Source organism: Manacus candei, unplaced genomic scaffold, assembly GCF_025592945.1.
Source record: "Manacus candei isolate 608988 ecotype Guabito, Panama unplaced genomic scaffold, ASM2559294v1 h1tg000015l, whole genome shotgun sequence".
Taxonomy (NCBI): domain Eukaryota; kingdom Metazoa; phylum Chordata; class Aves; order Passeriformes; family Pipridae; genus Manacus; species Manacus candei.
In genome coordinates this window covers 6,512,352-6,540,126 of record NW_026138063.1, presented here as the reverse complement: position 1 = coordinate 6,540,126, position 27,775 = coordinate 6,512,352, and the positions used below count along the sequence as shown (strand labels likewise).

At 38.5% G+C, this 27,775-nt stretch overlaps 1 long non-coding RNA gene across 1 annotated transcript in view; it reads left to right on the top strand.

Annotated features, from left to right (window-relative positions):
• Positions 1–27,402, top strand: part of LOC127468517 (uncharacterized) — a 46,895-nt gene extending 19,493 nt beyond the window's left edge. The window contains exons 3-7 of the long non-coding RNA XR_007903587.1: positions 386–555; positions 4,999–5,081; positions 11,893–11,961; positions 13,118–13,252; positions 27,370–27,402. This is a non-coding gene — a long non-coding RNA (uncharacterized LOC127468517). The remainder of the gene's footprint in view (positions 1–385; positions 556–4,998; positions 5,082–11,892; positions 11,962–13,117; positions 13,253–27,369) is intronic.
• The last annotated feature ends 373 nt before the right edge of the window (positions 27,403–27,775 follow it).

Genomic DNA, 27,775 nt, shown 5'->3' with positions numbered 1-27,775 from the left:
CCTGTGAACATCAATATTAAAGGCTACCTGGAAAATTAGGTACCGTCTTGAGTAAGAGGGGCTTGCCTCTATTCCAGGAGCTGTTATATGAGGAAAAGTTATTGCTAGATTTTTATCTCTTGACAAAAAATACAGGATTTTATACAACTCTGTTTTCAGCAAAAGCTGTGAAGCAGAGAGCTAGGGAAGAGTGGTCTTTTAAAGCAGAGACAGTTTCTAGCCTGTTAGCAGGAGATCTATAGAAGTTTAGACCTACCTACTCCTGACAGTCATTTGTAACAAACAGCTTCTATCAGCCTACTTGTGTCAGGGAATATCAGTATAGAGCTTTCAAAAGTTTTACCTGCCTATGTATGTATTTAATTCATCTTTCAACTTCATATAGGCACTCTGCAAATATACAGGTAAATGGAAAAGAAGTAACAGCTTGACAAGACCCAACATCTGTCTCCATGACCTCCTTGCCACAGAGGATCAGCACTGTCTGAGCTGAGGTGGACATCTCTTCCCTGTGCTCTGCACTCCACAGGTCTTTCCAGGACTACACTGAACCTGGTAGGTGCAAATTTGTGATTCTCACAATGGTAACATAAAAGAAAGGATCTGAGAGAAGCCTGCTTTGAAACAGCAACTTTCTGGTCTTTCCTCTCTCTCAGTTTTTGTTAAGAGTTGGTGCCCTCTTCTTTATTTACTTCTAGGGAAATAAAATATGGGTCTGGAGGTACCCAAAATTATCTCAGTTGCTTAATTATTATGTCACATTGTGCATGATGAAGTTTACTGGAATTAAAATTACCATCAATAAACTTTCAAATAGATTGGGTTCTTCAGGTGAGCTTTGGTCCTGAAGGAATTATTCTGAGTGTATATACTTAGCAAAAGTAGTCATTAAACTTAAACCGTGGGAGAAAAAGGATATGAGTAAGACTCCTGAATTGTGCAGTGATACAAATTATAGCATTGGCCTTTTGTGACTCATAAGAAAATGAGTTGTGACTTCAGGAACTAAGAGCTGTGGCTCAATCCCAGAGGGTTAAGTTTTCCCATCGCTGCATATCCTCACATCAAGCCATCTTTAATCTTTTGGCAGAGCCTGACAGGAGAGTAAATTGTGCAATTCCATCGTTTCAGAATGAAATGTGCTTAATGATATCTTGACCTATGATCTCTGGGATGGAAGAAAAAACAGGTTAATTATTAATTTATGTGCATTTTTTTCTTTGAGAAGTGACAAAAAAGCCCATTTTAAGTAGATTGAATTGTTCCCTTTTGGTCATACTGTCAGTGTGAAAAACAAAGAAATGATTTGACCAACTGATTTTTTATTCCTGATCGAAAGTAAAAGTAAATGTGGATTGATTATGACTGAAGTAAGGAAAGTGTAGCATTCAAATACTTACTTAGCTTCTTTGATTTAGTTTTTTTCATGCAAGATTGAATAAATATTGCATTTATTTTTATATTTAACATAGAATTTTACATATGACTATTTTTATTTGCAACTTTACAACTATATTTTGCAGCTTTATTTTTCTATGCACAGTCTGAAAGAGAATCAGACATAATGTAGTTTTCAAACAGGTAAAGCAGGCCTGCTTACAGCTTTCTATTAAGAGGCTATAAAAGTCTATCAAAGCACAAACTCTGCATCCTTTTACAAGTATTTCATTTTATTCTCTCCCTGTAGGCAAAACAAGCAAAACAAAATAAAAAGCAGTCACCAAAGTGAAATGTGTGTTAATACGAGTCATAACTGTCAATCAAGCAGTTCTTTCCTCTTGATGATTGAAATAATTGACTTTCCTAAAATGAACATTCACAGACAAGCGGTGGTTACTACTGGCTGTTCAGTTCAATTAAGACCCTAAAGCAGGACACCAAGAGATAAAGTCATCTAGGTTTAATAGGTGTTCATCCCTCCCTCACCTCATCATTAGCACAAGATATCAGAGAACCAGGGCAATATCTAATACACATTTTTTAATCTAAGGTTTGTGTTCTGAAATTTTGAGCAGCTCCTTTCTCCAAGGCCAGAGCTCAAATCAATATAGTGAGCTCAAACCAAACCTGAAACCTGTGCCTGTACCTGTTGGAGATCTAATATGTGATTTTTATAGGTTTTGATTCCTTTCTCAGAGCCAGGTTTCACCTGTTGTGATGTTTATCTCCTATTTAATTGAAAAATATGTTTTAATTGAAAAATATGTATAATTGAGGCAGAAAAATGTAGCCTTGCATTAACAGTCATTTTCTGAGGTCACCACTGTGTCCCAGTGGAAAGACACTCATCCTCCAGAACCCGGGGCTGTTTGGGTTGGAGTTCTGGCACCCAGAATTATCTAAGCTGAACAGATCAAAGGGTAGAAGCTGAGCAGAGAGGTTCTGCTATTGGGCAACTGATGGATGGTTTCGTTCCCCCAGAAAAAAGCAGCCCTTCAGAGAGCACAGCAGGGAAGTCATTCCAGTGCAGTGTGAAAATCCGACAGCATTACGGAATGAATGGCCCTTTTACAGTGGGGGGATCCAAAATAAAACTACAGCTGTGCAGCCAGGAACTTCACTGTACTGCAGCAAGAAACACAGGACAATTCAGGGCACTGTTCCACACCAGGATTAATCCCGTCTGACTGTGGACTCTCACACGTGTATCTCTCCTCCAAAAAATTCCTTTCCCATCGGATCAGTGAGTCATATTCCAGCAACACACCGAATCACTCAATCTAATATGAGGAAAGGGTGAGGAACACGTCAATACAGTTAAGAGGGGAAAGGAGACAGAATTAAACCATCGCTTTTGGCAGCAACACGCGGTTTGGTGAAATTAAGCACAACATGAAACAGAGCCTCCAGAGAGCTTGGGTGAATTGGAGATAATTTAGGAAAAAATAATTTGAAGCCTCTTGCTATGAGGAGTAAGTAGTACAGTGTAGTTTTGAGGCATTTCTAGCAAGAGGAGAAACATGTAGTGATTTTTTTGTGAAAAATTAAGTCTCTGGAAAAATAAGAATTTACCTGTATCAGGCTAGGAATTTTATTTTTCCCAGGGGGATTTTTACAAACACCTGACCTGTTGAAGCAGTTTAGCTCTTGTTCCCTATCAGTTGAGGCTGACCCTGGCATACATCTGCAGCAGCTGTTTCTGAATTTTGTCACACTGAGTTTACTAATGGTGAATGTTAACTCATTTCGATTGTAAATAGGCTGAAACACCAGCTCATAAAATATTTAATGTCTGGTCTCCAGTCCTTTTCTTCATTTTCCTCATTCTTTGCTTTTTTTTTCCTGCAATTCTTGCTCTCTGAAAGACCTTCGCTGTTTAATTTTTGTGCCATCTTTCTTTTTTTTTCGTGGCACTGTAGGGTAGCAAGGTTTTTTTATAACTCAGGCCTTTTTCCTGCAGAGGGACAGTGTGATCCTTTCGAGGCTCCCATCCATCTGGTGTCGCACAGACAGCAGCTGACACTGGGGCAGGTTTATAAGTAGAGCACTGAGAGCAATTAGCATTTGAATTAAAGCTACCTGTGGATAACAACAGGTGATTACCCTATTTAACAGCTGTTAAGTGGTGTTATTTGCCAGCTATAGACCACAGACTGAGTGAATTGTATGCATACAAATGGGAGTTACAGTGCGTACAAACGAAGGACGTTAATTCAATAGTATTTTTAAAATTGCAACTATGAAATCTATAGAGGTCAACTCAAAACAAGTAACCGGTAGCAAAAGAAAGGCTTTTAAAAGTGTTCTAGAACGCAGGACAAGAACTTCTTAACGACTGAAAACCTCTGTTTGGGCAGTCAGCATTTTGCTCTAGAAGCAGAAAAGCAAAACTTGCTATTACCCTGATTCAGCTTCTGGCAAAAAGAGAAAATAGTGAGAAATTAAAGCACATAAGATTATTTTCTCCTTCTGTTTTATCCGCATTTCCAACAAGGCTTAATCAACCTCTGTTCTTTGGAAAGTACAGCACTGTTCCCTCTGTACGTGTCTACTTGCCTTTGTGCATATGTGGGAGAAGCTGCTCCGCTAACTCACTCCCTTCTGTGCTGGGGGCAGATGGATGTCTTTTTTGAACATTTGTGTAGCGTGTGGCTGTGCAACATCCTCTTAAATCCACGTGGGCTCTGTACCACGGTTCTGCTTCGTGTATTGCCGCAGAATATCTGACTGAGTCTGGCTGCACCTCCTCAGTAGACATTCTCGTTGGCTCTGAAGCTTTTTCTGTGAACCCCTTCTCCAAGGACATGGATTTTCAATGACCTTGTTTTAAGACCTCTCAGGGCATATGAAGAGAATCTGTCTACCAAGAAAGGCTGATTAAATTTCTGCTTTAAGTGTTTGCTTGCACTCTACAAACAGAATTATTTTGTTGGTGATGGTTGGTCTCACTGTTACTCCAGAACTGACTGACTTTTGTGTAAGTGCAACTGTCACAAATTACAAAATGAACTTAACTCCTTCCCTGTGGCATAATTATCCATTCAGTTAAAAAGCTACTTTGATTTGTACATGTGTACATCTTCATTGTATTAGTATGAATAGAGATGTCCAATTCATATATGTAGGCAGTCAGTGCTCACTTCCAGAGTGGTGGAATGCAGGATAAATACTACTAGAGCTTAGAAGGGATCCCTGTTTTTTACTAAAGAAACCTGCCTGATTAAAGCATTTACTGTTCTAGGCAACTGAATAGAAATTAAATGCCTGTTAACTATCTGATGCTGGTGAATGGTATGCTACATCCAGCTGGAAAATCATCATACTGACAACCTTATTTAACTGGAATTTGATGTGGGTCAGAACGGAATCTGTCTGCTATTAAGAGGCTCGTAATGACTTTCAGAAGTTTAGGTTAAAGCACCACTCCCCTCAGTCATAGTTACCCTGCAGAAGGCTCAGACTGTTTACAAATAAACCCTATGGAATCAAAGCAGTTATCTGAATAATGTTCAATAAGGGTTGGCTATATAAACACCTCCAAGTATGTCTTTTCCATAGGGTTATCCAGGGATCATTATCTCAGAGATGGTGGTGCTCACCCGTTCTTCCCCCACTGCAGGCCAGAAACAGACTCCGTATTTGTGAGTAGGCTCTCTTTATACATAAAATATATATTGCTCATCTTTTATTTATTCTTTTGATGTCAAGCAATAAATGGTGTATTTTTTGTAGGTATCTCCCTGTCACAAGAATCTTGAAAAGTTACAAAAATTTGCTGCCAACCAACTAGCACTTCCTAAAGCCACCAGTCCTAAAATAGTGCCCAATACCACATTGGTACAGGTCACAATTCAGAATGCCCTGAGATTTGCTATTCACCAAGCTTTTAGCTTGCTTTATTTTACAGCTGCAGGATACTTACTACTGCATGCAGCATCCTTGCTATCAGCACCTGGACATCTTGACTTGTTTCAAGATTTAGTGTGATAAACAGCACGTGTCTTTTTTTTCCTTTTCCACCTTATGTTGGGTAATGGGTATCTTGGACGAATAGGAGGTCTCCTGGCATAGGAAGAGCAGTAGTATAATGAAAAGAGGTGGGTATTCAGCACAGACAGGCCAACTGACTGAGGGAGAGTGCAAGACATGCTGGTCCCACACCTGAAAGAGAAAAGCCCCAGGATAGCACTGCCAAATCCCCAGGCAAGCATTGCTAAAGCAGCTCTTCATGGAGAGCACGAGGCACTTGGCAGTGCCTCCCCAGGGCACGGTGAGATCAATTCAATCCATTTTGCCTTTCTGATGCCTTCTTCCTGCTAATCTATATCTGAGATGATTTTTTCACACAATACAAATCCAAATGTCTTATTTAAAGATAACAAGATAAAGTAAAAATACATCTAGCTCTGGATTTTTATTTTTTAAATTAAAAAGGAGTAGTTTAAAGTGCAGAGGATAACACTGTTCTTGAGTTGTGACAGGCTTCAGTATCTGCTGAATCAGTGCCTGAAGTGAGAATTTCCTGGTTTGATGCAAACTAAGTTGTTCTCTATCCAGGACAAAAAGTCATTTGTCTCTAAAAACCCATGAGACAAAGGAACCCTCAAATTTACTTTGTTGTATAGAAAAAATATGTTAAATATTCTTTAGGAGTACAGGAGGTCAACACCGTGACTGATCAAAACTCTTGAAAAGATGGTCATTTATGTCAGCCACACATCCACATAACCTGCAAATGTGCCAAACTGATTCATAAACTTGATTGTTATATAATTATGAAACTAAGCTGCAAAGGAAATTATGATATGTTGTAAATATTTTGATTTGTTCTCTGTTTTTTGTGTTTGTCACATCTATCAAGAGCAAAATATAGAAAATGCAAATGCATATTAACTAACAAATTACTAATATATGAAAGAAATATGACAATTGCGGTACTTTATTAGAGCCACAAATCTTTTTTTTTAATTATTATTATTGTGACTGAAATCATAATAAATAAAGGATGAAAGAAACTTCATCCAATTAAGGTACTCCATTGTAATGCTAGCAGTATTGATAGACTAGCTGTTTAACAACATTGTAGTGAGTGTTCAGTTGTCACAGCTTCAGGAGGTGTCACACAGCAGTTTAATACGTTATTTCTTTTTTCAATATTTCTTTAGACAGTGCTTAATATCAGTCATGTTTTTATTCAGTTGTTTCCAATCTTTTACAGAAAAAAAAGAATGCTACAATATAGGTTTTCATTATTTTAAATCTACCATCCCAATCAATTTGAAAAGTGAGAAAAATAAACCTTATTAAGCCACTGCTTTTTTCACAATCCTTATAATAAATAATTCTTGCAATAAATAAACGAAACTTTATTGGTAAATAACACAGGAAATCCATCAGGCTGAGGAGGATTAAGTGTTCCTTTCAGAATAGAGACACATTCTTCAATGTCCAGATGCCCAGAGGTAATGTTTAATTAACCCACTGAGTTATAAATTCATGCAGACTTTTCTTCATCATTATAATATGCATAATAGAAAATGCTTCAGAAATTATTATCTCTCAGACACCAACTAATATTAATTTGCCAATCATTTAATCAGAAAATCTTTGCAAATAGAGATGGTTAAGGGCTCAGGTGATCCTTGGAAATTTTTAAGTTCATTTGCTGCTGCTCTGTTTATCAGAGAATTGTCAAGCAAACTGTCATCTCATCTAGAATTACAGATTGGTTCTAGACAGGCATTAGTGCTCAAGTCACATCTCTACTACAAGTCCTTCCTTCCCCTTCTTTTCTCATGCTGTGTGTGGTGCCCTACACTTGCTGTGCTCCAGTGTCCCCAGCAGTGAGATATTTGCTATGGATACTCATACCAGACACAGCCATCAGGGCAGATCTGTGCCAAAAGAGCATAACTTAGGGACATAAACCAACTATAAGACAGACATGGCTTGACCATTCTGTATATTTCTGATATGCAGGTTTACACCAAAGTCATTGCCATCATTTATAGTTATCCTTTGGATAGTGTGAGCTAGTCATGTTCACATGATGTGTTCCTGTTGACTCTTATTAAAGTAAGTTTATATGGGAATGAGGTAGACAGAAAGAGAAGATCTCTCTCATGTCCAGCTATTTCTTTCCTGAACTACTCAGAGTCCACTTTAAATAAAATCTAATCCAAACTGGGCAAAGTGCATTTAGTGTTCCCTTTTGAAACCTTCCAGAATTCCTAAACTATCAGCTCTTGTGGTTCACTGACTACCTGAATGAAATATTTTCAACTGATTTGGCACATTTTCAGAGTAACAGATGGTTCCATCTTTACTGCACAAACAATAGCTACAGCAACAACAAAATAATCTGTGATTCCGCCTGGAACCTCTTTAAGTATAAGAGAGAGAGGTCATAGACCATCTTAAATTCCTGATAATTACCTCAAGGAAGAAATATATTTCTCCAGAAATTCACATTATAATTTTCTAAGCAAAGTATTACATCCATGGAGCAATTGTCTGAGACTGAGGAGACTGAACTGTTATGGATGAGTTTTTAACAGGACCTCCCCAGCAATACAGCAGCTGTAAGGAGAGAGATTATGAAAATGTGATGCTGAGAAACTTCTTCACTAAGGCTAAAAATAAACTAATATATGTTACAAAGAAAATCATAGGAAAAGAAAATGGGAACTAAGCTCAGAGAGGCACAAATTATGTGATTAGGAACATGCGGCAAAAGCAGGAGACACTTAAAACAGTCAGAAATGGTCCAGATTACTACCCAATTTCTTTTAGAGAATGTTTTTAATGGTCATGGTCTAGGAGTATTTCTTATAAAACAGTATACACTGTATTTTTGGAATGGGATTCTCCTGAATTTGCCTTTTAGTTTCTAATATTTCAGAATAGGAAAAGCAATATAATTGACAAAGTAATTTTCTTCTATTATTGAAAAAGACATAATCAGATATATCAGATTAACATTAGGGATAAAGTAAGAAACAGTGCTCATTGTATTGGATACATACTGATTTGCAAGTTTTAAGGGTAATATATTAAAAAAGTGACATTCATTAAAAAGAAAACCTTACTCTGTACAGACTAGCTGTCAAATATTAATAGGAAACCTGATTTTTTTTCTACACATTTCTATTTTTAATTCCCAAATAAATTCTCCAGAATACTAGGGTATATTATAGAAGAGCATACAAGACCTATGCCAGTGTCAGTTTTCTGTCTTTTACAGGCAACTCTAATTATTGGGAGTGTGCCACAGAAAAAATATTTGGGGAGCTACTTTAGCTGAGGCAGAGCTTAAACATTTAGCTGCTGTACCTTTGGCTTTTCAGCTGCTCTCAGCCCATGCTGTCCTTTCTGTTCAGATGGTGAATAGGGTGGGGAGAGGATCCTGCTTAAAATCAGTATGCTGAGGACTTCATCTTCTGGTCATTTTTCAGCTGGATTTGATTCCTGATCCAATTCATTGCATGAATCTGATGATGAGACTGCAGCGTGTAGGGGGAATAACTCCTAATGAGCACAGAGTCCATAATTTAGCTCTGCTACACAGTAAGTGCACATCAGGCTATGGCTGGCATGAACAAATGTGTTTCTCTGCTCCTGAGCAGGGAGAGACAGGCTCCATGAAGGAAATCTCTGCTGGAGACCAATAGATGTGCATTTGCAGTGACAGGAGGGCTTTGGGGAAGTGGTCTGGATGTCGAGGGTGGTGCTCTGAGGTAGATTAGTTCTACAGGCAGGCTGGCAGGTCAGGCAATTCCTGCAACCTGCAAATAAATGTGGTCTATTCCCTCACTGAGGTACAGCTGGTATTTAACTGAGGGGTTCAAGAGCCCTGAGCATCCGTCAGAGAGGGCGAACAGGTGGAACCCAGCTGTGGCCACAGTTGCTTCTACAGTTCATGGGTTACACTGAATCCTACAAGATTCCCTATGAAAAGCACACTACTTGTAGGTTAACATATTGCCCTCAGTCTGTAGCCTGGGCTCCTGCTCAGGGAGGGTTTCATTTTCTCTTTACTCAATGGAAGCAACAACAAGGAGACATGGAAGCAACCTTAGTTTCTAAATAATTATATTTGCTGAGCATTCACAGGGAGCTTGCTGCACTCTCACCAGTGATCTGACTGATTTCTGGCAGCTGCTTTACCCTGATGCATTGAGATCATTGTTGGAGTGCTCACAGGATACTTTTAGGGGTATTTCTTTTTCCTGTGTGATGAAAATGATGGCAACAACTAGCAATCAGCAAACAGCCCATGGCATGACTGCAGAGACAGGTAGTTTTTTGAAATACTTTGTGTGTTGAACAGAGCAATTTTATTTTGCTTAAGTTCTACTTCTAATATTCCTTACATTCAAACATTCCTGGGGGAAAAAAAGCTGTTATATAAGAAAAAGATTCAGGCTGTTCTTAGTGAGATCAATACAGCTCATCTGTTTACATGATTCTAAGGAGGATACGTTGGGTAAATACTCTGGGGAAAAGTTTTCTCAGTGAATATTGAATGGTAGAACTTCTTTTTTGTAATTAGTCATATACAATTGCTATGTCATGAGGCCTACATTTAAGCTTACTTTAAGAATCTGTTTTTCTGTCGATTACTGAAGAAACACCAAAGATATCACTTGAGCAAAAAGGTTCTTCCAGGACATAAAAAAGGTGATGCAAAATAAAATGTCTTTTTTTTCTCCCTTATATATTCAGCGATTGACAGTTCTTAGTTTTTTTATTTTGTGTCTTCTATTTTTTGTCATTTTCCTCATGTTTTTAAGTGAGTTTTAACTTTCAACCATTTTGTTGTCCATCAAAATCAGAAAACAGAGAAATCTTACCAAGTGAAAACTTTTGATTTTCAGTGCTACCTGTTCTGTCATTCTTAGTTCAGTCTTAAATTTAGGATCTCTCAGTGGGAGAAGATAGATCTTTGGTGAAGACTGACTTTATCACAGCTTGACAGCACTTTATTATCTGCCTTAGTTTTATTGGCTTTGATGTTTTGTGTTTATTTAGCTGTAAATTGAAAATAAGTTGAAAATTCAAACCAGGTTGTAGTCAGAGCTCTAGGACAGCTTTGTTGTGGAGTGCAGCACATTTTAAATACTTTTTGCTAAATTAATCTCTTTTTTTAAAAAAAAAAAAAAAAAGGAACTTTCAACACTTGACCTCAGGTGCTACAATGATGATGGACTTGCTGTAAGTGCTTTACTGAGAACACTGGAAAAATACACAGGGGCAGTCAAACTGAATGGCAAAATGACTCCAAAGTCAGTCTGTCTATGAGATTTTGCTGAATCTCTGTGCAATGTGTACCTTTGACTGTGCTCAAGGTTGTGGTCTTTATCCAGAGTTTGCCTCTCCAAGAAGGGAGACAATGAAATGCCCCAGAGCCAGGGACCAGCAGCAGAAACTGCTGGGAATCAGCTGTGTAGGCACAAGGGTTTTCCATTTTCATGGAATTATAGTGGTTTGTGTTGGAAGGGATCTTACACATCACTTAGTTCTAAACCCCTGCCAGGGGCAGGGACACCTTCCACTAGCCCAGGTTACTCTAAGCCTCATCCAACCTGGACTTGAACACTTCCAGGGATGGAGCAGCCACAGCTTCCCTGGGCAACCTGTGCCAGTGACTCACCTATAATGCTTTGTAGTATAATCCAATCTCCCTAAAAAACTTTCTAGCTCAAGAAGTACAATTCATAGCAAAAGAGTGATAGAGAAATGAATTTTACGTAAAACAGTTTTACATCAGTGCTGGTTCATTTCCTATGGTTGGGAAAGCTCATTTGTACAATGGGAAAGGTCTGACTGTGTCTTTGGATGATGCTGAAACACACATCAGCTCTACCATTTACTGGGGTGCATTGGCCTTAAAAGAAAGATCTGACAATTTTCTTCTTCCTCTTACCTATTTTGCAACTCACAGTTCAAGTTATACAGGCTTTTCAAGGTCAAGTGTGCTTTCATGTCTTCAGCATGTTTCTGTTAGAGTGCTATAATGTAGGATTGTGTTTAGCTGATAGTCTTGGACAACTCAATTTGTTGTTTGGTATTTTCCATAGACATAAAATGAGACAATGACATGGTGGGTACATGGCAGGTACGTTCTGAAGATCTGTCGTTAATTATCTGCAAGAAGCCGCAGGAAAATCATATGAAGTTTATATTTAACTCTTAATGTGTTGTAGATTGCTGAAGGAAATAGAAGGGACTAGACAGAAGGGCCCGAAGGTGGGAATTCCTGTGATGGATACTGCTGCGTTCCCTTGTCTCTGCCTGCTTTGTGTCTTGCCTAATTAGCTTGTATTTAGTCTCTTGGAGCAAAGAGTTCCCAACTACATGTTTGTCCATGACAAGCGCAGTGAGATCCTGCTAGAGGACTGTTCCAACAGTGATAACTGTTTTCAGTGTCACATGCCATTTTTTTTTTCCTAGTGAAAATGAGCAAATTAAAGACCATAACTGGGATGTTTACAGCTGCAACATGGTGAACAAACAGATAAGGTAATTTTACCCCTTCTGTTAGTTACCAAAGCAACACTGTAAAGATCCTTTTAATTTAGTTTAGTGCTGTGAAGATTAAAGCTTAATTAAAGCGATGATATTAAAAAAAAATAAAACCTGAAACAGCATAGGAAAAATAGAAAGACATAATTATGGTCCAGTGAATGCTTATCACTCGTTATGAAGCTTCAGGGAAGAGGCATTTTTTTCTCTCCTTTGAGACTAATTTTATTCTGGTCATAGATTTGAATGACCAGAACAACCTAGGATCATAGCTGTTTATAAATTACTAAGGATAGTTGAAGAATGTGTTATTCTACTTATAAAATAGGGGATAGTAAGTTTTCCTTTACTGGTCCATTTCCTCAAAAAAATCTCTTTCATATCCATCAGGGAGAAAGACTTTATGAAGACAAAAAAAATTACTGTTTCTCAGTATTTCACATGGTTTGCATAGAAATTCAGCTATTTAATATTAAAAGATTTCTTACTTTCAAATTATTTAATAAACATACCCTGTTGTGAATTTGGAAGGTGTCAGATTTTCAAGTGGTCCTAAATGGCATCATTTCCTTTTATCAACAGAGCTGCACTAATTTGTACTAGGTGAAAACATATGTGAAGGACTTGGTGTGGTATAATTATTAGAAATTCCTCCAGGAATGTGACTTTTGTTGGCTAGTTAAACATTTGTTGCTTTGCCAGGTTTAAACTAATGAGTTTAAAATCATTGTGGGGAAACCATATGTTTGCCCAGTAGAAGGCAAACCAGGACATGAGATGATACTCTTTAACTGCAAAATTCAAAGTAGTAATCTCTGTTCATGACAAAGCAGGAGCACTAGAGAAAGAGCAGTTTCAGCTTATTAGCTTTGTTGATAGCTGTCTTTCTGGTTTCTTCAAGAAGTGAGCTGGCAAGATGCAATAGCTCTAAACACCACAGGAGTAAAAATGCCCTTTCACTAAGACCCTCCGTTCATCTTGCTCAAGCATCTTAAAACTACTTTAAGCATATATCACACATTACTTCTGTGCACAGAATCACTAGTAAAACTAGACATTTAGCCTTATGTCAAAGCAGCATTACATTTATTACAGTATGGTGATGACTTCTGTTGTTACAACTCAGCCTGGTAACTATGACTTTTTGCCCCAGGCTACTGTGGAAACCGAAAGGTCACTGGACTTCAAGGACAAACTCATGGAAAATAATCTACTGAGATTGCTGAGACTGTGTGTGGCCCAGGATGTCTGTGAACTGCAAAGGACTGGAGGATAGAGGAGCACGCAGGTGATGTATTTCATCAGTCTGTCCCACTCTTTGGATTTTTCCTGATAGCATGTTTTGCCCATTGCTGGAGAAAGGATATTACATTACCTGCAGTTTTGGTCAGGTCCTGTCCAACACTTCTGCTATCAAACAACTCTGGCAAACAAGAATTTTAGCTTTAAAAATATTGCCTTTCTTTTTTAATCAAGATACAAATGAATTTCCTGGCTTCCAGGCTAGCATATGAGTTCTCCAGAAGTCTGCAGCTCAATTAGTTATTCCAGGATATATTTCTGTTTTTATTAGCTAAGCTGTTAAGAAACATCATGGTATAAATCTCTCTGGTGCTGTTCCTGCAAAACCTAAAAACCTTTTAACCAGGCAGCACTGCAGGAAACTCTCACACACCCACCAGCTTGGCTCACTGTCTTTGAGGAACCATAGATTATGGGCACATGAAGGGCTACAGAATTTAATATCATGCCAGCTCAAGTACAGTTAAAAATTATAATTGAATATACTTGCAGTCTTAAGAAACGTGAGGCATTTTTCTTCACAAAGAATTATTACTTTCTAATATCAGCTTTCAGAAAAAAAAAAGAAAAGCCATGTAAATTTTTTCTAGAATACCATTGTACAATTTACCCTGCCAGGGGCTCAGGCTATTTATGTTTTTGACTGCACCATCTTCACTAAACTTAAAAAAAAAATAAAAATTTCCATGGTAACCATTGCATCACACAACAAAGACATGTATACACCGCTTAGATCTTTAAAGAAGCAGAGTCTGGAATGAAATTACAGTCTGCATTTCTTAACAAAATAATATTCTTCTCAGTAAATACTTGTTGTTTTATCAATTCTAATTTTACATTTAAAAAGAGAATATGAAATTGTGCATCTAAAATAGTTCCGTCTTAAAAATGTTAACTTTATGAGAACCATTTGTGCCGGTGAGGTCACTGAGCTGTGAGAGAAGGAATGGGTGTGAGATGGTGATATTCTTCAGTTTTGTCTCTCTGCTAATTATCCCAGACATTATTTCCATTTTACAATCTTTATTTCAATGCAGTGTTCATGCCATAGGAAGGCCACAGTGGTCACATATGTATTTATGTATGTTTACCATATATATACACTTACATTTTCAAACTGATTTTACAGGTTTTTTTCCTGTGAGAAAAAAAAAGAAAAAAGTAGAGGCTATTCCATCTGTCTCTTACTTTTTAATAAAGCTCAATACATTCATATGAGAGCATATAGACCTTCAGTAACGCTTCTCATTTTTCACCTCTCAGCTCATGTGCAGCACCCCAGAGCTGCCCTGTGTGAGGGTAGGCAGCGTTGCAGAGAGTTGACACAGGAAAGCTTGGAGGCAGAGCCCTTGGTTTGCCTGGTTGCTGCCTTGGGCTCTGGTTCCTACCAGGGCTGTTGAACAGCACCAGGATGTCAGAGCTGGATATTCATGTCTGCCCATACAGCAGCATCAATCAACTGGGGTCTATGCTGGGTTATAAAGTTGTTTTTGTGGTTCAAAATAGATCTAAGGCACAAAGCAAGTACTATATCTGAAATCTGGGTAGAAATCTGGCATTTTGATTTAATCTCATGGACTCCACTGAAGTGCCACATTCTGTGGCTGTGGCTTTAATGTGTGGCTATGGGGCCTTCTGGCATATCATGCAAAGTTTCTGGCAGATGCTTCGTGTTGGTATAGCCCTGCTCATGTTGGAACCACTTTCCCACTGGAATAAGCAGAGTCTGAGACTCCCTCTCTCTCTCTGCACTATGGAAATTCTTCATTTCTTTGGTAGGCAGAGCTGCCTGCCAATATTTAGCCCTCAGCAATTTTTTTTATGATTGAATTATAAAACCTGGAAATATGAGCTTATAATGAAAATGCCAGCACCACATTAAAAATAGCAGGAGCAGTGTGCACTGCTGTAATGATGCTCTTGCTTTGGTTTTAATCCCTGCTCCAAAGCAGCTCTGCTTCCTGAAGCACTGGAGGTAAGGGATCTCAGCACCTGATGCTCTGACCACACCATGTGGGGGTGTGTGCTGTGCAGACTCCCTGATGGGCTGCCTCAGCACACAGCTGAATTTTCAGCTATGCTTCACCATTCCAAGAGCAAGAGGAGGGGCATGAAAAAAGGGGATACAGTTTTCATGGGATTAAATGCTTGCTGTCTGTAATTATTTTATAACTAGGAAATTCCAGTAGTTTGACTTGCTTACACTGATATAACTAACCAAGTAGGGGAAGAGTAGACTCCCGTTTTATTGGAAAAGGGAATAATCTTCACCTTTGCTCTAGTGCCTGCAGCCTCCAGATTATTCCACATTTCTCTGCAGTGCTGTTTGCCTGTTTGGGTAACCTGAGTATGTCTCAGTTTCCATCTGTTGAAGAACCATGTCAGACCTAATGGACTTAGTATAAACTCCTACAGTTTGAAATACTTCCAACTAAAATTTTCGGGCTTACAATAGTGGTTTGTGGCTGAAGTTCAACAGCCTGGGACAGTGTGGAGGGCAGGGCATCCACCAGCAATGGTGCCTTTGAGGGAGGGCACTTTGAAAGTGCTGAAAGCTTCACTTTACAGTTCATCCTGCCTTTACATTTCCCATTTCCCTCATCCTTTCATCTGCATGTGCCTACCTTCTGTCAAGAGCTTATCTGACTGACTGCTGGAGTGGAAGTCAGTAAATTAATGTTATTTGAATATCTGTTTTAGTGCAGTGTCACATATCCAAACACAGGGTTGGGATTTCATTGCACCAGCCACAGATTCAGGATGTGCAGCGGATTGCTGTGTCCATCAAGACAATCCTCTACAATTAGTCATTCTTGACTGAAAATTATTATAATGAGAGCTGCTAATGAATTAGTTTTTGAAAGTCATTGTGGTGTCACAGTGCTAGCGCTGTGAAAGTAAAGGCAAAGTTTGCCTAATGAAACAGGAAGAGAATAGTGGAGTCAAGGGAAATAAAATACCCATGGATTAAGCTGGATGACAAGAGGTAATAAAAGGAAAATGAAGAAACACTACAAATTGAAAGGTGTGTAGAAAAGTTGAGACATAAACAAGCTGTAGGCTGAGGGAAGAGGGGTGGTTAAATTTCTTGAGCAAAAATTTCAAAGGGCAGTGGGAATGGAAGGACCTGTTTGCACAATAAGCTGCTGTTTAGAGCCTTGGCTATGCAATTTCTTCCAGCATTAGAAGTCTATTTTAAATAACAGTTTACATTACTATGGCAACCATGTATCCTGGCCATTTTCTTTCTCCAAAACAAAAGGGCATAAAATTCCAGAACATTTTTCTGCATCTCACTTAGTCCTATAACTCCTCTGTGAATTAGTTCATGATGGTTACAATTAAGAGTTTGTCTCATTGGCCCTTACCACTTGTCTATTCTACTTTTGTTTCTTTTCACCTGAAATATGTCCCTCAGAGGCAGGATCTCATTAATCACTGTCTTTCCCAGTAGTATAACTCTACTGATTTTCAGAGATTACCTGTAACATGTAAGGAACACATTGACGAATAAGCCCTTGAAATTCCATGTTTAATCTCTGTGGTAAAATAGTATTTCTATTAATATTGCAATTTCTTCACTTTAGATAATTGCACCTTTCTTGATTGTGAGATATTCAGTGAAATAAGTGGGAAGAGAAGAATGACTGTAACTGAATAATTTGTGAAATGACATCCCCTTTCTCCTCCTCCTCCCCACTTACACCATCTTTATGACACAACATAGAGAAAAGGATGCTGGAGAGATGAGCAAGTTGATTGGCATAAGGTTGACATTCACAGCTCCAGTATCTGAATGCTGAGCACTAGCCAGAACAAGTCTCAATCCCTACACAGGATATTTTTTCAAGTATTTTCAAAATAAATAAGAAAATAGTGAATTAATCCTTTAAACTTGTATTAACAAGCAGTAGTTTTGGAATGAGGCTGTTTTCTTTTGCTCAGGATCATGTTTCCTCTGGCCATACCATGCCCACAGTAGTGATTGGTGAAACTGAAACAGTTTTTTTATTTTTTTGTTGATATTATAATTTAAGAACGGTGTTACATCTCCATAATTTTAAAAGATGGACCCCTTTCTAAAAATTATGTATTTACACAGCTACTGAATCTTTTATATCCAATTTCTGTGAAAACAATGTCTCCCTGACTGCTTGCCAGTCAGCTCCTATTGTGAGCAATTAGAAAAGGGCAGTGCAAGCAAGTAAGGCACTCTGGGTTTCTGAGATCTAATCTTTGTAAGAAAAGGAATTCGAGCTGTGGGCATTAATGCATTGTGGTACAGCAGTGCATAAAGCAGTACCTTTTTAAAATTTTGTTCTTGTCCTGACTAATTGGTTCAATGTTAAGTGAGGTAACAGTTTAAAGAACTAACTCATTATATGGAATTACTCTGTCTGCTGTGATACTTAAAGTCATCTTGCAGCACTCTGGAGCTCAATGCATAAAATATTACCTTGGTAAGTAACTCTCCCGCTGGATAGAGCCTTTTCTTTCAGAAGTTAACCTACAGATATGAGAACTCTGTCCTTGCACATAGTGTCTGATCCAGTGCCAGTGCCTAAGGATGTTCTTGGAAAGATTCCCATCTTTAAACACTGGATTGGGGTCCATGGTGCAGTAGCTTAAGTGCTGAGGCTCTGACTTGCGGCAATAAAATATGACATTACTGTTTTAAAGTAGGAAAAAAGGTAAAAGAACGTAAGTTGACAATGAAATACTGATAAGAAAAAGCAAGAGCTGTGTGAAGGCAGAAAAGGGGAATTTATAGAGAAAAACTTGGAAATCATGAAAATTAAAATAATAGGTGCTTTTCCCAGTTTATTCTCATCTGTTATAATATACATGCAAGAGAAGGACAAAGTGTTTTTCTCCACTCAGACAGCTAAATATTATACCAGTTCCAAAGATGTGAAAAATAGGAGACAGAAATACACAGTGAAGTCAAGGTGATTATTGCAAAATAACCAAGGTACAAATATTGAGATGTCCTGCACTGGCTCCCTGGGCTGGCACAATTAGATGGCTGCAAGATAAAATATTTTTGCCCAGAATTACAGAATTTGGTGGGAACTGGCAAAACAGCACATAATCCTGAAGTCACACTCAGCAGGGAAGGAGATAATCCTTTCAGGGAGATGTAGTAGGTTTTCTAAGGTTTTTGTCCTCATATTTACCAGCCTGAAGACAACAGAATCACCTCTAACTAAGACCAGGAGTGCAGTAAGCACAACTTGAAGCAGAGGTTTAAGTGATAAGCTCAAGATCACGTGTATCACTTTGTTAATCCATTAGGTAAAAAGACTTTTTGCTCATGTATTTGCACGACGTTTTGTGCCATGAGCTTTTGATCCATGTATCCTTGTCTCTCTGTAATTGCATTGCAACTGCGCGTTATTAAAGCTGACAACAGAATTTATGAGTTCCTGGTGCCCAGTCACATACTTTGAAAAATAAAACCTGCATAAGAAAATTAACCAAACCAGTAACCTCTCTGGAGATGCAAGAATTTTGTATTTTGCATTGTATTGTGGCAATGCTAGAAGCCAGCAAAGGGACTGTTTTTTCTCCCAGAGCTACAGTGAATTTGATGGCATTGCACAGACTTGGACATATATTAAACAGAGCCATGTTTACTTGTGCTGCATAAGAATCACAGGGGGAAGCAAAATCAATGTTTTCCAAATGTAATAGAAAGAAACCATGAGGAAAAGAAATGGTATTTTCAAGCTTCTTTGAAAGGTAACACAAACAGTGCACAGAGTAAAAAAAAAGCTTTGAAGAAAAACCACTTTCCAATGTCTTCTTCACTCTGTATTTAACTTGCTTTGGAGGGTTAAGGCATGGTAGGTCCTTAGCATTATTTTAAAAGGGGGAGTCTGTCTGTGAATAAGTAGACATTGAAATTGGTGTTTTGAATTGGAAGCTGCACAGTGCGTCTGTACATCTTGACAGAAAGAGAAGGCACTCAGATTTTAGAGGGGCAGTGAGATGACACTGAGAGTGCATGATGCAGTGGTGTAATGAAAGAGAGATCAATGTTAAAATGAATGTAACACCACTGAGGAGTACACACAGATCAATACTCTTGTAAGCCATAGAGTATAATCCTGCTATATAGGTCTTGTTAGATAGTGCACTCAATTCTATGAAGACACATTTTTCTGTGTTTCTGACTTATCTGTCCTAAAAAAAAAAATCTTTCTTTTGGAATGTAAAGGCTTGAATATTTGTCTTCCCACCTATGCATGCTAAGGAAAATATGTAGTGGTAATAGTAAATTCTCCCTCCCCAAAAATGTGACATAGGAGGATAAGATAGACAGTCAACAATGATCTGTGTTTCATTAAGTCTTTGAAATATTGTTTTATTCCTGTCCCCTCTTATTGCCTCCTCCTTTTCTTTAAGGAATATATTTTAAGCACAAATACTGAAAATTCAGTCTCAAGAGAAAGGGGGAGGTCAGTCTTGCAGCTCTCACTTATATTGTGCAAAGAACTTGCCTACAGTTTTTTTCCACCTCCTGATTTTTAGAGCTTAAAACCATTAAAAAAAGATCAGAGGGTTTCTCTCCTTTTTTGATGCATGGATAGCCTGGGAAATGGAACATGGTTACTAGTGTAGGCTGAGGTGCTCTCTCCCTGTCATATATATACGTGTGTATGTATGTATGTACGTTTACTCCCTAAAGATTTCAGGCTATCCACATTTCTTCACATGCCACTGCAAAATTACTGCCTCTGAGAATTTCTGTGTTTTCCCTTTTATAGCTGGATGATTTGGTAGGAACTGGTGACAGTGAGTCTGTGCTTAATGGCTACAGCAGGCCAAGTCGACCTGTTTCCCGCAAGGAAATAGCCAATGTAAATATAAGAGTGTAATCAAAGTTTATTTCCACCTTGACAGGAAATTTAGCACTGGAAGAAGTGGAAATGATAACAACTTGAGTCTGCCTCGAGTTGATCCCCTCATACTGGTTCCAGCATGTGGATCTGCCAGACAATTATTCATCAGTGCAGGTGCTGTCACTGGCAGGGACCAGCAAGTGCACCAACCATGAGCTTGAAGCAGCAGCAATTAACTGCAACCTTTGCTACTGTTGTCCTTCATGCTTTTGGTACTCAGTGTCACTGAAGCCACATGTTCTGTGTCTTAAGTTTGCCAACCCATCACAGCCCTGCCCAGGATATTACTGCCTGGTTTGATGCTGTAAAACAATTTTTCTTAGAAAGGAGTGAATGAGTTTATGGACTTTCCAAATGGAATGGCGTCTTGCTCTGAGCTTTGGAAGACCACGTGCCTGTTGCATTGAAGCTACATAACCCAGTGCATGTGACTGTTGCTTCTTTAACTGATCTTACCTTTCACAGCCTGATATGGTTTAGTAATTCCTTCCAGTTACTGTCAGCCCATTGATATGAGTAGCATCCCTGTACTTGCTAAAGGAAAGTGTCTTATGGAAATTTGGTATCTAATCATGGAGAGGGCAATGGGAATTGCATTTCTTTCTCATTTTTGTTCTAACTTGTTTTAAGGCCAGATTTCCTTGAGAATGCACAAACTCTTCTCAACCCCTTAGAATGAGGAGGTCCTTGGTTTCATTTCGTTTGCAGGCCTGACTGCCACTCTCCATAGAAAGGGAATTGTATCTCAGCTTTTAATTTTCATCTGTCTTCTCCTTTTCCCTAATCCAGGCATTTATTTTTTTTCCTTGTACATTCCAAAGAAAGCTGCTAATTGTACTAGTTCTACCCCTCTATTGTTAGAGGTCAGATGTTTTTACCCATTTCCTCAATGAGATGACTTTGTTTTGAATTTCTTTGCAATTAAAAGTATGCATATTTTTAAAGAGTGGAGAAGCTAAAGCAAATAAAAATGAATTAATAAATACATAATTACAGTGTTACTTCAGGGAAAAGTTTCTAGGTATAATCTAATAACAATGACTGGAGATACTATTAGTATTGTATGTTGATTCCAGATCCCTTGGGATAGCCTAATAATTAAGCTTGTGTTTTCCAGTCCCTTTTGGCTCTAAAAGCTATTATGATCATTAAGTGTAACCTTCCACAGACTATAGTTTCTAAATGCCTTTGTGTGTCCAAGCCCAAGTCTGTGTCCCCTCGTGAGGGAACAAGGTTGATGAGAAATAAAAGTCCCCCAAGACACTGTTCTCACTTTAATTCCAGAGCTCTCATTTCCTTCCAACAATCCACAGCCAGCAACTTTTCACAGCTCTTTCAGAGCTTCAGCTAGTTTTTACTCCTTCTGACACTATGGCAGCTCTAAAATGCTGTTGCCCACATTTATCTTCCTCTTTTCCAGTGTTTGAGACTGACCCTGTCCACCACAGTCCTGGCTGTATGGCTGCTGAGCTGGAAGATTCAAACTGAATTGTCGCCAATGCGAAGGCTGCTCTTAAGCAGATGCTCTTCATGATGCAGCTCTAGCTTCAGAAAGCTCAGTGTTATCAGGAAACCTTCAGCTCTAGTTTCTTCCAGATTATTACGAACATTTCGTTTGCTTCCATGGGAAAAGGCAAACCCTTGTTGCAGGGGTTGTTCCCTGTCATGTTAATTGGTGATGCTGGCAGCAGACATGCAGCTGCAAGTGAGGGAACACTCTCTCCTTGATGCAGGAAGAAGCATTGCAAAAGCAATACACAAACAGAGCCAGGCACAGGCTTTTGACTGATCTATCATTCCTTGCTGAACTTGCCTGAAATTTATTGCCATTTAGACAGCATTTCCCTCTGTTTACTGATTTGATTGAAAGGATGATTTATCAAGGCTCAGCATCGCATTGAATGCTGCTCTCTGCTCCGAGGGGTAATGAGTTGTAGACACATCTCATTCTCCTTCCCCACGTGGCTATGAGGGTTCAGGGAAGGTGAGTGTTTGCTGGCTTTGGTGTGACACACAGACAGTTCTGCTGGGAACAGGCTGTTCCTGCTGGCTTCGGGATCAGCCTGCTCCTTCCCCCTTCATGCAGGAGAGGACAGACCACGTTTGTCAGGAGGTTTCAGGTAGCTGCACAAAGCCAAAAAGGGAGCATCTGTGAGAGAGGGAATGGGAAATGACAGTGGGAAAGACAATGAAAGTGATAAGAAAATAAAAGAATTAGAAGTATCAGAATGTGAAATGACAGCTTGGTGTTGTCACTTCTGTTATCCCTACTGCCGGTTCCTTGCATGGTTGGGCACTGTTTGACATTGTCTTGGCTAAGTACTGTGGCACAGCCCCATCACAGCACAGTGGGAACCAGTGCCTTCTCTTGGAGGGTGTATTTGTTTTGGTTATGGTGAGTTTTCCTTAAGCAGCCCCAGCATTTGTTTCAATCACAACAAAACCCATTGACTCACCTTAATTTACAGAGTCATAACTAGCAGTATTTCTTTTCATCATAAAGAGTGCATTGGAACAAATGCTGCTATTTATCAACTGTAATGCAGTTCTTTATAAAGGTCTTATGTGAGCAAAGAATAAAAATGCAATGATAGTCTCACAATAAATACTCTAAATCCTTTATTGCCTATTTATGGTGTAATCTCTCCACAGTTGTACAATATATGACTGTTTAGAAAAAGCTCTAGAATATAGTTATATGGTTTATTTACCAGGAGATGGCAATGGTGATCTACTGCAGTATTAACTTATATACAAGGCCCACATAATTCTTCCATAACATCACAAACTTCAGTATGAATGAAACTAAAGTATTTCAAGACTGGTTTTGCCTTCCTTATTTCTAACTTGTTTCGGTTGCTGCTATTCATTGTAAAGAAAGTATTTTTTTCCTCTCATTTTTTGATTGAAATTGCTGTCACCACATTTTTTAAAGATGTCTAAATAGAATCATATTGGTATTCCAGAAAACAGAATAGTATTTAAAAACAGAGCAACCAATACCATTGAATAAGATATGCCATGTGTCAGGAAAAAAAAAAGATTGATGAAGGCAAAAGCTTAAAAAATGCATTTAATTTTACAGTATCAAAATTGAACTTGAGTAGTTAATGAAAAATAAATTGTAGGTTATGCTATTAAAAAGCATGTTATAATTTTCTAGTAAGCTGCTTGAAGTATGGTCTTAAAATATGTAGATGCCAATCATTTTACAGAACTTGAAATTAACTGTGGTCTGCAATGCTGTCTGAGTTTTTATGTTACTTTAACCCACAGTAAGGCAGACACTGTTCTTACATGAATTAGTGTGACATTGATTTCATATGTAGAAGATCACTGCCATAAACACTATAAGTAAAAGTTTGACTTCTTATGGGATTGCTTTGTGTTACTTTATATCTTCCTCCACTTGTTTACCCATTTTTTACTCTTCTACCCAGAACTTGCACAAACTGACCAGGAGGTTTGTGCGTGTTTATTAGATATTTGGCAGTTTTCAAACTGAAGCAGTAACTTACTCCTCTCCCCTCCCCAGCTACATCCCTGCCTGTATGGAGTGATCCAGGGACACTGCTGGCTTGCTAAACGTGCTCTGAAGCAGATCTAGACCCACGTACAGTAGTGAGCATCTTTTACCAGGGAAATGCTCCCATGGTTGACTTTTCCTCCGGTATTCTGAGATACACAGTCCATGTCTCACAATAGTCACTATGTGGTTCTCAGTTGAGAGGGTTATCTACCCTCAAGTTAAATAAATGCTTTTACTGCATCTGCTCTTTACAACGTCAAATGCCAGCATTATTGTCTTTCCACTGCTACTATTTTAGTGTTACTAAAATAGCAAGCGAGGATCTTAGTGAGACTGTGAGAGGAGCATGGAATAAGTCATAACCACAGATAATAACAGGAGAAAAGCATTGTTTTACTTGTGTGAAGGTCTCAATTTTCTATTCTTTCAATTGTACTTAGTTTCCTAAAGTTCTTCTTCACCGTAGTGTCTACCTTCCTACCACTACATCTTTCCTTCCTCTGCTTTGCATTAAGTGGTACTCAATCAAACCTCACCTCTACAAGGAAGAAAAAGCAAATTTAAAGCATACAGAGAGTATTTCACTTAATTCTGCTCTCTCCACACCTTCATATCAGACAGCTTCTGTGTTGGGATCTGCCTGCTCAGCACTCATGATACACTTTCTAGGGGAACAGCTAGCTCCACCTCATCAGTAACAGGAGACACCTATGTACACGACAGCAATCACACATTTCACATCTGCAATATCTTTCCACTCATGGACCCTACAGGGTACAACAGGAAGACAGAGGTAAGAAAGACCTTTGTCAGCCTTTTTTTCCAATAGGGAAATCGATCCCTGGAGCAAAATGAACTCACCAAGTGTCAGAAGAAGCAGCAGAAGAAATATCGAGTAGGGTTTAGAATCTGTTGGCTGCTGGTACCTTGCTGTATCAGGCAAACAAACTATCTTTCCCTCTCACATTTTCTTGCCTCTTTACATTTCTGTACAAAACAGCACAAACTTAATCAATACACCCGGTGCTGCTGCCTCCCCTGAGCACCAGGGCAGCCACATGTTCCACCTTATGGCGAGGTTCTCCAGCAGCTCCGACGTCTAACAAGGCTGTGAATCAGTCTGGTGGCATTCATGTCTCTTCAAAGGACAATTTTTCAGAAAGGGCAAAATGATGTTCAGACTGACAATTGCTCACACAAAATATCTTGTCTTCTCTGCTGGATCTCTTGCTGTGAGCACTGTGGTCATGTCAGCAATGTGGAGGGAGGAATTCTGAGTTTTCCTTTTTCTATGAGTTATTTAGCACCCACTCCCATCTCCCTTGTCTTCCGAACTTAGGTTGCGCTTACACTCCAGTACAGAGTAGAGATAGGAATGTCAGCTTGAAATTAATTAGCTCAGCCACCCCTTTACTTTGTTAAAATCTGTCCTGTAAACAAACCAGACTGCAGGCTCTTGAGAGTGGGACTGTTTACAGCCTTGTTTTACATTGTTTAGTACAACAGGGCCAAAGCAGAGAGGCTTGGGGTGCCACCGTAGCACAAATAATTTTCACAGTAACCCAGAGGGAGAAGTAAGGCCAGGCTCAAAGGTGAGCAGTTCAAGTCAAGAGAAGTTTAAATTTCTGAATTTTAAAGTTGTAAAAAAGATTCAAAGGGAAGTAAGGGCATACTCAGCCCGCTCTTTGATAGTACAATACATAAACCCCAGATTTTGTAGGAGTATAATAAAAGATTGTATAGGAGTATAATAAAACCCAGACACAAGTCTGAAAAATTCATTAGTTTCTGCCACGACTAAAATAAGCACTGTCTAGGAAAACTACTTTGCAATGGTAATGAAAAGCGAGTGGAAAAGCAAGTGTTGGCACCAGTGCTGCAATGTGAAATAATTTCTGTATACTCAGATCTGTCATTGTGAACAATGTTGTTGATTATAAACCACATCAAATTCCCAGTCCCCCAAGACATATATTTTATTTTGCAGTTTTTCTAGTAATTATGAAATCAACAGAATACTATCAAGTTTTACCACAATTAAGTTAAATATATACTTAAATGATCTAACATACTTGGTAATTGCAATATCTCTCTAACTTCTTTCCAAGGAACAGCCAGCAATGTTTCTCAAGCGTTTTCAGGGGTGGCTTCTAATGATAATGATGATGCTGAGCTCTCTCTTAATTTTATAGTTTCAAAGCTACTTGAATCCAATTTAGAATCAAGATTTGACCCGCAGAACTTCATTTCTTGTGAGTTGATAAGACAAGTCTCCTAGATCTGAATGGATTTTACGGCCTCTTCAGTGTACGTGGGTTTGATGGAAGAGCCAATGACACAGACCTAACGCAGTGTGAGCAGTTGTCTGAGAACAGGTCTATATCCAGTCACTTGTGAGACACTGTTCACCTGCAGAGCTATTACCATGCCATCCTGCTGAAGACCTTTGGGCTCAGGGTAATAAAAACACTTGTCTTAGTGGCAATTGCTGGAAGCACTGCACCACATGGTTGTTCTTTTAATGGAGACCTTACTCAGGGTAGAAGGCCTGCCAGGGTGTTGCAATGGTGATGGGCCTCTGAGGCAGGAGGATTGTGATGGTATTTTTCTCAAAAACTGGAAATCTCTCTACTTTGACGGTTTTGTCTTTCTGCAGCTGATTGTCATTGCCATTCTGGTCATCAGAACTGAGCATATACTCCAAATTTATGTTTACAGATACTGACATTCAGTTTGTAAGAAAAGACAAGGCAAGCTCATTTGTACTTGTACCATTATCTTAATATGTATTTACACATATTTTCTCAGAAAAATTAAAACTCAATGGACTAGATGATCTCGGAGGACTTTTCCAACCGTTGTAATTTTCTAATGATTCTTATTACCTGGTTTTGAACACACTCTTTCCATCTGACCTTGCTCTTCATATGATACCATTTGCCTGAGAGGTAGTTTTCTGTCTAATTGAATAATAACTTTTTAATAATTTGCTTCAATAACTGACTTTTTTTTTCAGGTCACTGAAAACAAAGGCCAGACAGATCACAGATCACAGATCACATCTATTTCAAATACTGTTTGCCTAACTATAGTTAGAAATTGTGATTACATAAAGAAACTATTATGACTGTATATTAAATAGTGATTCTTTACTGAAATTGATGTAATTGAAAAGTAAATGAGTTTATATAAAAGAATGTAGAGTTTTTAAAGTTTCTAGTTTTATGAATATAATGAGACACATTTTATTTAATGTTAAGTAATATAAAAGTTGATGTATTTTGGGATGTACAATAACATGTTCAAATTCAATCTAGAATATGAAATCTTCACCAGGATTTTAAAAGCAGCTCTCACAGGCCCAAAATGATTGGAAAAAAAAACTGCAGAAAAAAATGTGTTTCCTCTAAATCTTTTAAACAGTAAAGAGAAGCAAAAGCATTCAATCTTTCCCCCTTTTTTTCAAATTCAACCTGAAAACACAACATCCTCCTATCTATCTCCCAGGTTGTGGATACAGAGAGTATATTTGCCTCTTGCCTTTTTCCTGCTAAAATCAACCAATGCTGTTATGTGGTGGATGTAATCACCTGTGTATATGGTATGGTAATCACCTATGTATATGGTGAATGTAGCACTAAGAAACCTTTTGTTTTTTCTTTTCTTTAGTAAACAGTGAGATCTCTGTTCTCAAGCTTTTCTTCGTAAAACTGTTGATTGGATGACTACATTAAAGAAACAAGAAGAATGAAGAGGAGAAAAGGTAATTACAAGAAAAAGTGACTTGCCAGCCATATGCAGTCCATCACAGTGAATGTGTGTTTTTCATTACCTACATGGGATAAAGATTTCTCAACTCAACTGCATGAAAGGGATTGTTTTATGTCTGTTGAAAGATATTTATTTCCATTGGACTTTCTGATTAGCCTGTTATGTTCCCTGGGTGGCTAATTCCTGATGCTTTTCTATATCTAGAGCTCATCAGTCATACCCTGTGCCTGTCGCAGCGCCTCTCCCTTGATCAGGGATAGACAGCCCATTTTTTGCCAATTACTGGCATGCACAATCAAAACTG